Source organism: Myotis lucifugus, unplaced genomic scaffold (assembly GCF_000147115.1).
Source record: "Myotis lucifugus unplaced genomic scaffold, Myoluc2.0 scaffold_95, whole genome shotgun sequence".
Classification (NCBI taxonomy): Eukaryota; Metazoa; Chordata; class Mammalia; order Chiroptera; family Vespertilionidae; genus Myotis; species Myotis lucifugus.
Window position 1 is genome coordinate 3,615,695 of NW_005871143.1, and position 8,853 is coordinate 3,624,547.

The 8,853-nt window shown below is 41.4% G+C and overlaps 1 protein-coding gene across 1 annotated transcript in view; it reads left to right on the top strand.

Annotated features, from left to right (window-relative positions):
• The window catches only part of RANBP9 (RAN binding protein 9), a 95,554-nt gene that overhangs the window by 44,688 nt on the left and 42,013 nt on the right, over positions 1-8,853 (top strand). The window lies entirely within an intron of this gene.

Consider the following 8,853-nt stretch of genomic DNA (forward strand, 5'->3'; position numbering starts at 1 on the left):
CTTTACACCTTTATTTGAAGGGACTCTTGCGATTCCCTATCACATTTAAAAGTTCACCCATATCGCATGTAACAGTAATTCACTTCTTCTTTCCTACTTTAATTAGAATTTATGGGGGTGACATCTATTTTAATCAATGCTATTAAAGGGGTAATATGCAAATGGGCCCGGACTTCTTCGCAGAAAAGGCCACACTGGCGGGGCCCGAGGCAGGGGCAGTTGGGGGTGACCAGGATAGCAGGGGGGGCAGTTAGGGGCGATCAGGCTGGCAGGCAGAGATGGTTAAGGGTGATCAGGCTGCCATGGGGGGGCAGTTAGGGGCAATCAGGCAGGCAGGCAGGTGAGCAGTTAGGAGCCAGCGGTCCTGGATTGTGAGAGGGATCCAGGATTGGAGAAGGTGCAGGCTGGGCTGAGGGGATCCTCCCCCACTCCGCTGCACGAATTTTGTGCACCGGGCCTCTAATTGGTGTATAAAAATGCAACTGATTTCTGGATATTTATTTGTGCCCTGCTACATTGCTGAATTCATTTATCAATTCTAAAGTTTCTTTTAGTGCGGAATCTATAGGGTTCTCTACATACAGTATCATGTCATCTGCAAATAATGATAATCCTACTTTATTTCTTTCCAATTTGGATGTCTTTTATTTCTTGTCTTATTGCTGTGGCTAGGATTTCCAGTACTATGTTGAATAAGAGGGTGAAAGTGACATCTCTATCTTATTACTGATCTTAAGGGAAACAATTTTAGTTTTTAGCCCATTGAGAATGACATTGGCTGTGTGTTTGTCATGCATATATGGCCTTTATTATGTTGAGGTGTTCCCTCTATTCACATCTTGCTGAGAGTTTTTATCATAAATGGGTGCTGGATTTTATTAAATGCTTTTTCTTGATCTCATTGTTAACCCATTCATTGTTTAATAATATGTTATTTAGCCTACATTTGCTTGTGTGTTTTCAGTTATTTTCTTGTGGTTGACTTCTAGTCTCATTATGGTCAGAGAAGATGCTTGATATGATTTCATTCTTCTTAAATTTATTGAGACTTGTTTTATGTCCTAACGTAGTTTATCCTGGAAAGGGTTCCATGTGCATGTAAAAGGTCTGAATGTATAATCTGATGCTTTGCGGTGAAATGCTCTGAAGATATCAATTAAATCCATCTGATCTAGTGTTATTTAAGGCTGATGTTTCCATGTTGATTTTCTGTCTGGAAGATTATTCGTTGGGGTCAATGAGGTTTAAAAACTCCTACTGTGACTGTATTACTATTGATATCTCCTTTTATGTCCATCAGGATTTGCTTTATATATTTAGGTGCTCCTATGTTGGGTGCCTAAATGTTTATAGGGGTTTATATCCTCTTGTTGGATAGCTCCCTTTATCATTATGTAATGTCCTTCTTTGTCTCTTTTATAATCTTTGTTTTAAAGTCTATTTTGCCAGATATAAGTATTGCTATCCTAGCTTTTATCCTTTTCTATTTGCATGAAATAACTTTTTCCTTTCTTAACTTTTAGTCTGTGTGTATCTTTCGTTCTGAGGTGGGTCTCTTGTAGGTAGCATATATATGGGTCTTCTTTTCTTACCGATTCAGCTATCCTATGTCTTTTGATTGTAAGATTTAAGCCATTTACATTTAAAGTGATTATTGATAGATATGTATTGCCATTGTATTTTTTTAAATTTAATTTTATTGTTTAAGGTATTACAAATAGTAGTACATATGTCTCCTTTTCTTTTCCCCACTGACCTCCCCCCGGCCTCCCCTCCCCCTGGTACTTGCTCTCGTCCCCCGCCCCCAGTGTTTTGCATCTTTTGGTTGTGCTTATATGCATGCATACAAGTCCTTCAGTTGATCTCTTACTCCCCCAACCCTCCCCTACCTTCCCGCTGTAGTTTGACAGTCTGTTCGATGCTTCTTTGCCTCTATTTTTGTTCAACAGTTTGTAATGTTCTTTATTATCCATAAATGAGTGAGATCATCTGGTATTTATCTTTCAGTGACTGGCTTATTTCACTTAGCATAATGCTCTCCAGATCCATCCATGATGTTGCAAATGGTAAGGATTCCTTCTTTTTTTAACAGCAGCGTAGTATTCCATTGTATAGATGTACCACAGTTTTCTAATCCATTCATCTGCTGATGGGCATTTAGGCTGTTTCTAAACTTAGCTATTGTAAATTGTGCTGCTTTGAACATAGGGGTGCATATATCCTTTCTGATTGGTGTTTCTGTTTTCTTGGGATATATTCCTAGAAGTGGTATTACTGGGTCAAATGGCAGTTCCATTTTTAATTTTTTGAGGAAATGCCATACTATTTTCCACAGTGGCTGCACCAGTCTGCATTCCCACCAGCAGTGAAGGAGGGTTCCTTTTTCTCTGCATCCTCTCTAGCAGTTGTCATTTGTTGATGATACCCATTCTGACAGGTGTGAGATGGTACCTCATTGTTGTTTTGTTTTCCATCTCTCCGATGATTAGTGACTTTGAGCATATGTCTCTTGGCTTTCTGAATGTCCTGTTTCGAAAAGTGTCTATTTAGGTCCTTTGCCCATTTTTTGATTGGATTGTTTAGCTTCCTTTTGTTAAGTTGTATCAGTTCCCTGTAAATGTTGGAGATTAAACCCTTATCGGAGATAACGTTGGCAAATATGTTCTCCCATGCAGTAGGCAAAATAGACCTCAAAGTGAAGGCCATAACAAGAGATAAGGAAGGCCACTTCATAATACTAAAGGGATCAATACAATAAGAGGATATAACCCTGATAAACATATATGCACCCAATGCAGGAGCACCCAAATACATAAAAAAACTCCTGGAAGATATCAAGGGAGAGATCGACAACAATACAATTGTAGGAGGGGACTTTAATACACCACTGACATCACTGGATAAATCATCTAGACAAAAAATCGGCAAAGAAACAGCAATCCTAAATGACTCACTAGATCAGATGGACTTAATTGACATCTTCAGAACATTTCACCCCAAAGCCACGGAATATACGTTCTTCTCAAGTGCTCATGGGACATTTTCAAAAATAGACCACATATTGGGTCACAAACAAAGTCTCCCCAAATTCAAGTTAGGTGAGTTTTCAGTCATTTCATGAAATAGTTTCTCGGTCCCTTTCTCTCTCTCTTTTCTCCTTCTGGTACCCCTGTGATGCAGATGTTGTTATGTTACTCCAAATTTTTCTTAAACTATCTTCATTTTTTCCTGCTCTGATTGTGTTTTTCTCTACTGTGTCTTCCAAATTGCTGATTCGATCCTCTGCATCTAACCTATGGTTTATTCCTTCTAGTGTATAGTTCATTTCAGATGTTGTATTCTTTTCTGACTGGTCCGATTTTATGGGTTCGTTGTCTTTTTTCATGCTGTTATAGTTCTCACTAAGTTCCTTGAGTATCTTTGTAACCATATTTTCCAATTCTTTTTTTTTTTATATTTTAATTGATTTTTTACAGAGAGGAAGGGAGGGAGATAGAGAGTCAGAAACATCGATGAGAGAGAAACATCAACCAGCTGCCTCCTGCACATCTCCCACTGGGGATGTGCCCGCAACCCAGGTACATGCCCTTGACCGGAATCGAACCTGGGACCCTTCAGTCCGCAGGCCGACGCTCTATCCACTGAGCCAAACCGGTTTCGGCAATAACCATATTTTCCAATTCTATATCTGATACATTGCTTGCCTCCATTTCATTTTGCTCTTTTTTTATCGATATCTCCTGTTCTTATATTTGGGGCATGTTTTCTTGTCTCCCCATTTTGGCTACCTCTTTTGTGCTTGTGTCTATGTATTAGGTAGATCTGCCATGACTCCAAGTATTGGTAGGATGGCCTTATGTAGTAGGTGTCCTGTTGGACCCAGTGGCACAGTCTTCTTGCTCACCTGAGTTTGGTGCTCCAGGAATGTCCCTTGTATGGGTTATGTAGCCTCTCCTTTTGTGATTGAGTCTTGATTGGTATTGTCCCACTTGTGCATGTGGTCAACCCTCAGGCTGTTTGAGGATCAACCCCAACCACAGTGTTACAAGCTGCTGTGCTGATGCTGTCCACATGAAGCAGAATTTGTCTCAGTAGGGTCTGGTGCCTGCCTAGATATCCCTTTGGATATGTCGTTTATGAAATTAATTAGATTCCTGCTCTGGTGTTGTCTGAAGCTGGCCACTGGGTGTGTTGGTTCTGGACCTTCTTGGGAGGGACTCTGGTGCAGGCCAATGTCACATGGTGCCTATGACTGACCCTGGGCAACCTGTTTGGGGCTACAAAGCAATCCAAAGTTTTTGGCTTCCTCTGCTCTGGGAAGAACCAAGTTGTGCACCAAGGCCAGCTTTTACCAGCACTGGCCTGAGAGCAGGTCAGCAAAAGTCCCAACACACTTGTAAATCCACCTCCGCCTTTCTCTGCCTGTTGGCTGCCTGTTAGGCTCAGTCACTGAGTCCCTGGCTTTACTCAAGTTGCATGAGGTAGGCTCTCAGTGAGTCACCAGGTAGAGGTGAGTGATGTTTACCAGATTGATATAGGTTCAAACTCAGTGAGTGACAGTGCTGGTTCTGAGACCACTCAGCAAAAGCCTATGACTGGCCCTGGTCAAAACTTCCTAGTATGATTATGAGTTGGATTACATTGATTCTAAAGATGAATTTGAAGAGAATTGCAGCCTAAATAATACAGAGTCTTTCAGTCTCTACACATTATATATCTCTCCATTTATTTAAATCTTTTAAAATTCCCCTTAGTAATGTTTGGTAATTTTTAGTAAAGGTATTGCATGTCTTATGTTCAGTTCTGAAGTGTTTTATATTTTCTGGTGTTACTGTACATGTATGTGTTTTTTAAATTTCCTTTTCCAACTGTTTGCTTCATTATATACAAGTACAATAGTAACCTTGTATCCTGCAACCTTGTTAAATTCACTTAATTCTGATTATTTGTAGGTTCCTTAGGGCTTTTAAAATAAATTTATAAATGGTCATTTCTCCTACAGATAAAGTTTGTTTTATATCTTCCTTTTTATTATTTATGCCTTTTATTTCTCTTTATTGTGTTATTGAAATGTCTAAGATTTGCAGTACAATTTTGAATATAAGTAGTGACAGATGGCATTCTTGCCTTATTCTTAGGGGAATAACATTCAATATTTTACTATTAAATATGCTAGCTGCAGGTTTTTTTTTTATAAATGTAGGTTGAGGAAGTTCCCTTGTATTTTTAGTTTGCTAAGAATTTTTATTGTGAATGAATGTTGAATTCTGTTAAATAATTTTTTCCTGCAACGATTTAAATGATCATATGTGTTTTTGCCTAATTTAGTAAAATACATTGATTTGTGTTTGTTAAATCAACCTAGCATTCCTGGGTTAAACACTACCTGATGTTTATATATTATTATTATTTGATATATTTCTAGAATTCCATCTTAATTTACCTAGTGGCTTTTTAACTATATCTTTTTGAAGTTTTTAGTGTTTACTCTAGAGATTGTATTATATACTAGAGGCTTGGTGCACGAATTTGTGCACGGGTGGGGTCCCTAGGCTGATCAGTGTGTGTGTGGGGGGGAGCAGCCAGGGGGAGGGGCTGCAGACAGTTGGTGGCCAGCCCTGCCCCCGATTGGGGTGTTGGGGGCCGATTGGGGTGTTGGGGGCCGATTGGGGCCGGATCAGGCTGGTTGGCTGCCACAGTGCACGTCATAGCCACCAGTCATTCTGGTAGTTCTGGTCATTCTTCCATACCGGTTCCTGGGCTTTTATATATATAGATGTCTGTTTTCATAATCTCCTGAGAACGTTGTATCATTTCACATAAAATGTAGAAACTTCCAATTATATAGGTTCATTGGCTCCCTCTTGATTTTGCTGTAGTTTTCATATGTATTACATCTACATATCTTATAAATTGCATAATACATGTTGTTTTTGCTTTGAAGAGTGATATGTTTTAAGAAGATTAAGAGTGAAATCAGTCTTTTATTATGTACCCATGTGTGAATTATTTCCAGTGCTCTTCATTCCTTTCTGAAAGTCCAATTATCTGATGTCATTTCATTTTAATTTGGCAGACTTACTTTAGCATTTTTCTTAGTGCAGGTGTGCTGGTAACACATTCTATTATTTTTGTTTTATATAAAAACTAGAGGCCCGGTGCACGAAATTCATGCACTTCGGGGGCGGTGGGTGTTCCTCAGCCTGGCCTGTGCCCTCTCGCAGTCCAGGATCCCTGGGGGGATGTCTGACTGACGGCTTACTGGGCATAAGCCATCAGTCGGACATCCTTAGCATTGCCACGGAGGCAGGAGAGGCTCCCACCACTGCCACTGTGCTCGCCAGCTGTGAGCCCGGCTTCTGGCTGAACGGTGCTCCCCCTGTAGGAGCACACTGACCACCAGGGAGCAGCTCCTATGTTGAGTGTCTGCCCCCTGGTAGTCAGTGTGCATCATAGTGACTGGTCATTCCACCATTTGGTCATTTGCATATTAGACTTTTATTAGGTAGGAAATGCTGTAGATGAGGCCCCCTAGAGCCATAAGAAATGCAAAAAATTCACTGTTAACTCATTCTTGAATTGCCCCCACTTAAAATCAAATTGTCCCCCCTCCCCCACGTGGGGTGTGTGCAGCACCTTGGGAGCCACTGGGCTTGACACTTTTCCTTTCTGAGCTTCATTTTTGCATACGCATATACCATGGGAATTGTAATCTCTTCTCCGCCTACCTCACTGGGTTGTCATGAGGAGGTTCTGAGCTAATAAACCTAGAAATGTTTCATCAAGCTCATGGGTACCCTTGCAGGTAGCAGGTGCTGATTAGGGGAGGAGGGCATGATTGTTTCCTGGGACTGTAGCTATGGAAACTTTGTAGAGGGTTCCGCAGGCTTCGGAGGGGCGGGCTCTGGTCAGCAGCCCTGTAGCAATGGTTGTCCTTTGAGGCGCTGGTGGGGGGCAGGGTGTTAGGGGGGCCCTAGGGGGGTGGCGAGGCTGAAGGGGGAGTAACTGTCAAACATTCCCACTTGGCGCCATTCTTTAAATTGTATGTGGCTGTTTCACAGCTGTATCTGCTCAGGGCAGGGCTCCAATCTCCTAGAGCTGGGTGGGGGCCAGGCCAGGGCAGAGCCAGGTGGGCTAGGAGGGCGGGTTTAGCCATGCCCCCAGCAAGGTTCAGCGCGCTTCCGCTGAGGAGATGGCGCTGCTGCTGGGGGGGAGGGGATGCGTGGAGGGTCTGACCCTGGGGGGCCGCTCAGGTCTGCCTCCACCCGGGTCTGGAGTTGTAGGGAGGAGAGGCGTGCTCAGCCCCAGTAGAGGGGGCCCCCGCAGCAGCAGGCCATGGGCCCTGGGTGTCTCAGGAGTGCTGACTGGTGGTTGCAGGCGTGCTATTGTTGTGGGCGCCCCTGGCGGGTGTGGCTGGACAAGAGATAGGGAGTCAGAGGTGTGGCCTGCAGCTACCTCTGAGGCTGGGTCTTCTCCCCGTCCAGTCAGCCTCCCCATCCCCCAGGGGGTGCAGGGACTGGGGTAGGGTGTTCGTCCTTCCCCCCAGGGGTGCAGGAGTTGGGTAGGGTGTCTGTGCAGAGGGATTGGAAGAGCTCCCCGTGGCTGCTTCCTCTTCCTTCTTTGCAGTCCAGGCTAGTGTCAGGCACTCTCCTCAGACCCCTGGGAACTTGGCTCCAGCCTGCCGCCCGCCCCCTGCTGTGCGCGCCCACCCTCCTGCTGGTCTGTCAGTTCAAATTGGTCATTACTGGGACACCGTAATGGACAATTAGCATATCACCTCTTTATATGTGTAGATGTTTTCATTTTATTTTCAGTCTTGAAGGTTATTTCCATGAATATAACATCCTGTATTGGCATGGGTCCCCCACTTCCCTTTCTGTACTTTTATATATTTCATTCCACTATCTTCTGGATTTGATATTTTCTTGTGAGATGTCAGTGAATATTCAGAGTTGAGTAGATTTTGTGTACAGAATAGCAGCAACTAAAAATGAACATGATTTTATATTTTAATATTTTTAGAGGTCACTTAGTGTTCTAATTTTATTGAGTTATCTGAAACATTCAAAAACAATGTTTAACCATTATAGGCATCTTCATATTTCTGATTTTAATGGAAATGGCTTCAGTATTTCACTTGAATATTTTGCTTGCTCTGAATATATTTGGAAAAAAGTGTGTCATACTTAAGTAGTTTACTTTTATTCTTATTTTATTTGAGTTTTTATTAGAAATGGTACCTGAAATTTGTTCAATGCCATTTTAAGTCTTGATGCAATCACAGTCAATTAGCTTTTTAACAAATTGGATTCAGATGGGTTTTTTTTTTTTAGGTTTTCTTTTTGCATCAGTACTAACAAGTGTATTATTTTATACTTTTCTCTTTTTGAACTATTTTATCAGGTTTTATTAGTATTTTATAACACTTTAAAAATTAATTGCATACCTTAATAATTATCTTCTCTTGTATTTCTTTTGTGGAGATAATTTTCTTCTAGTTTCAAAAACTAATACTTGAGAGTCTTATGTTTAGGTGAGTTTTGTCAATTTGCCAAAACACTTTTCAAAAACTAATATATAGATACTCTACAGTATATACTTTTTAGTGTAATTAAGGATTTCAGATTTTTTTATGAAATTGACATTTTTTCTAAGTATGTGTCTGTTATTTTGTATGGTTGTGCGTTCTGGATTTTTACTGTGTCCTTTCGAAACATTTGTTTAAAATCAATTTTTTAAAAATTGCTTTTAGAGAGAGGAAAGGAGAGGGGTAGACAGAAACATTTATTAGAGAGAAATATTGATCAGCTGCCTCCTACACATCCCCTACTGGGGATCTAGCCTGTCTGTAAC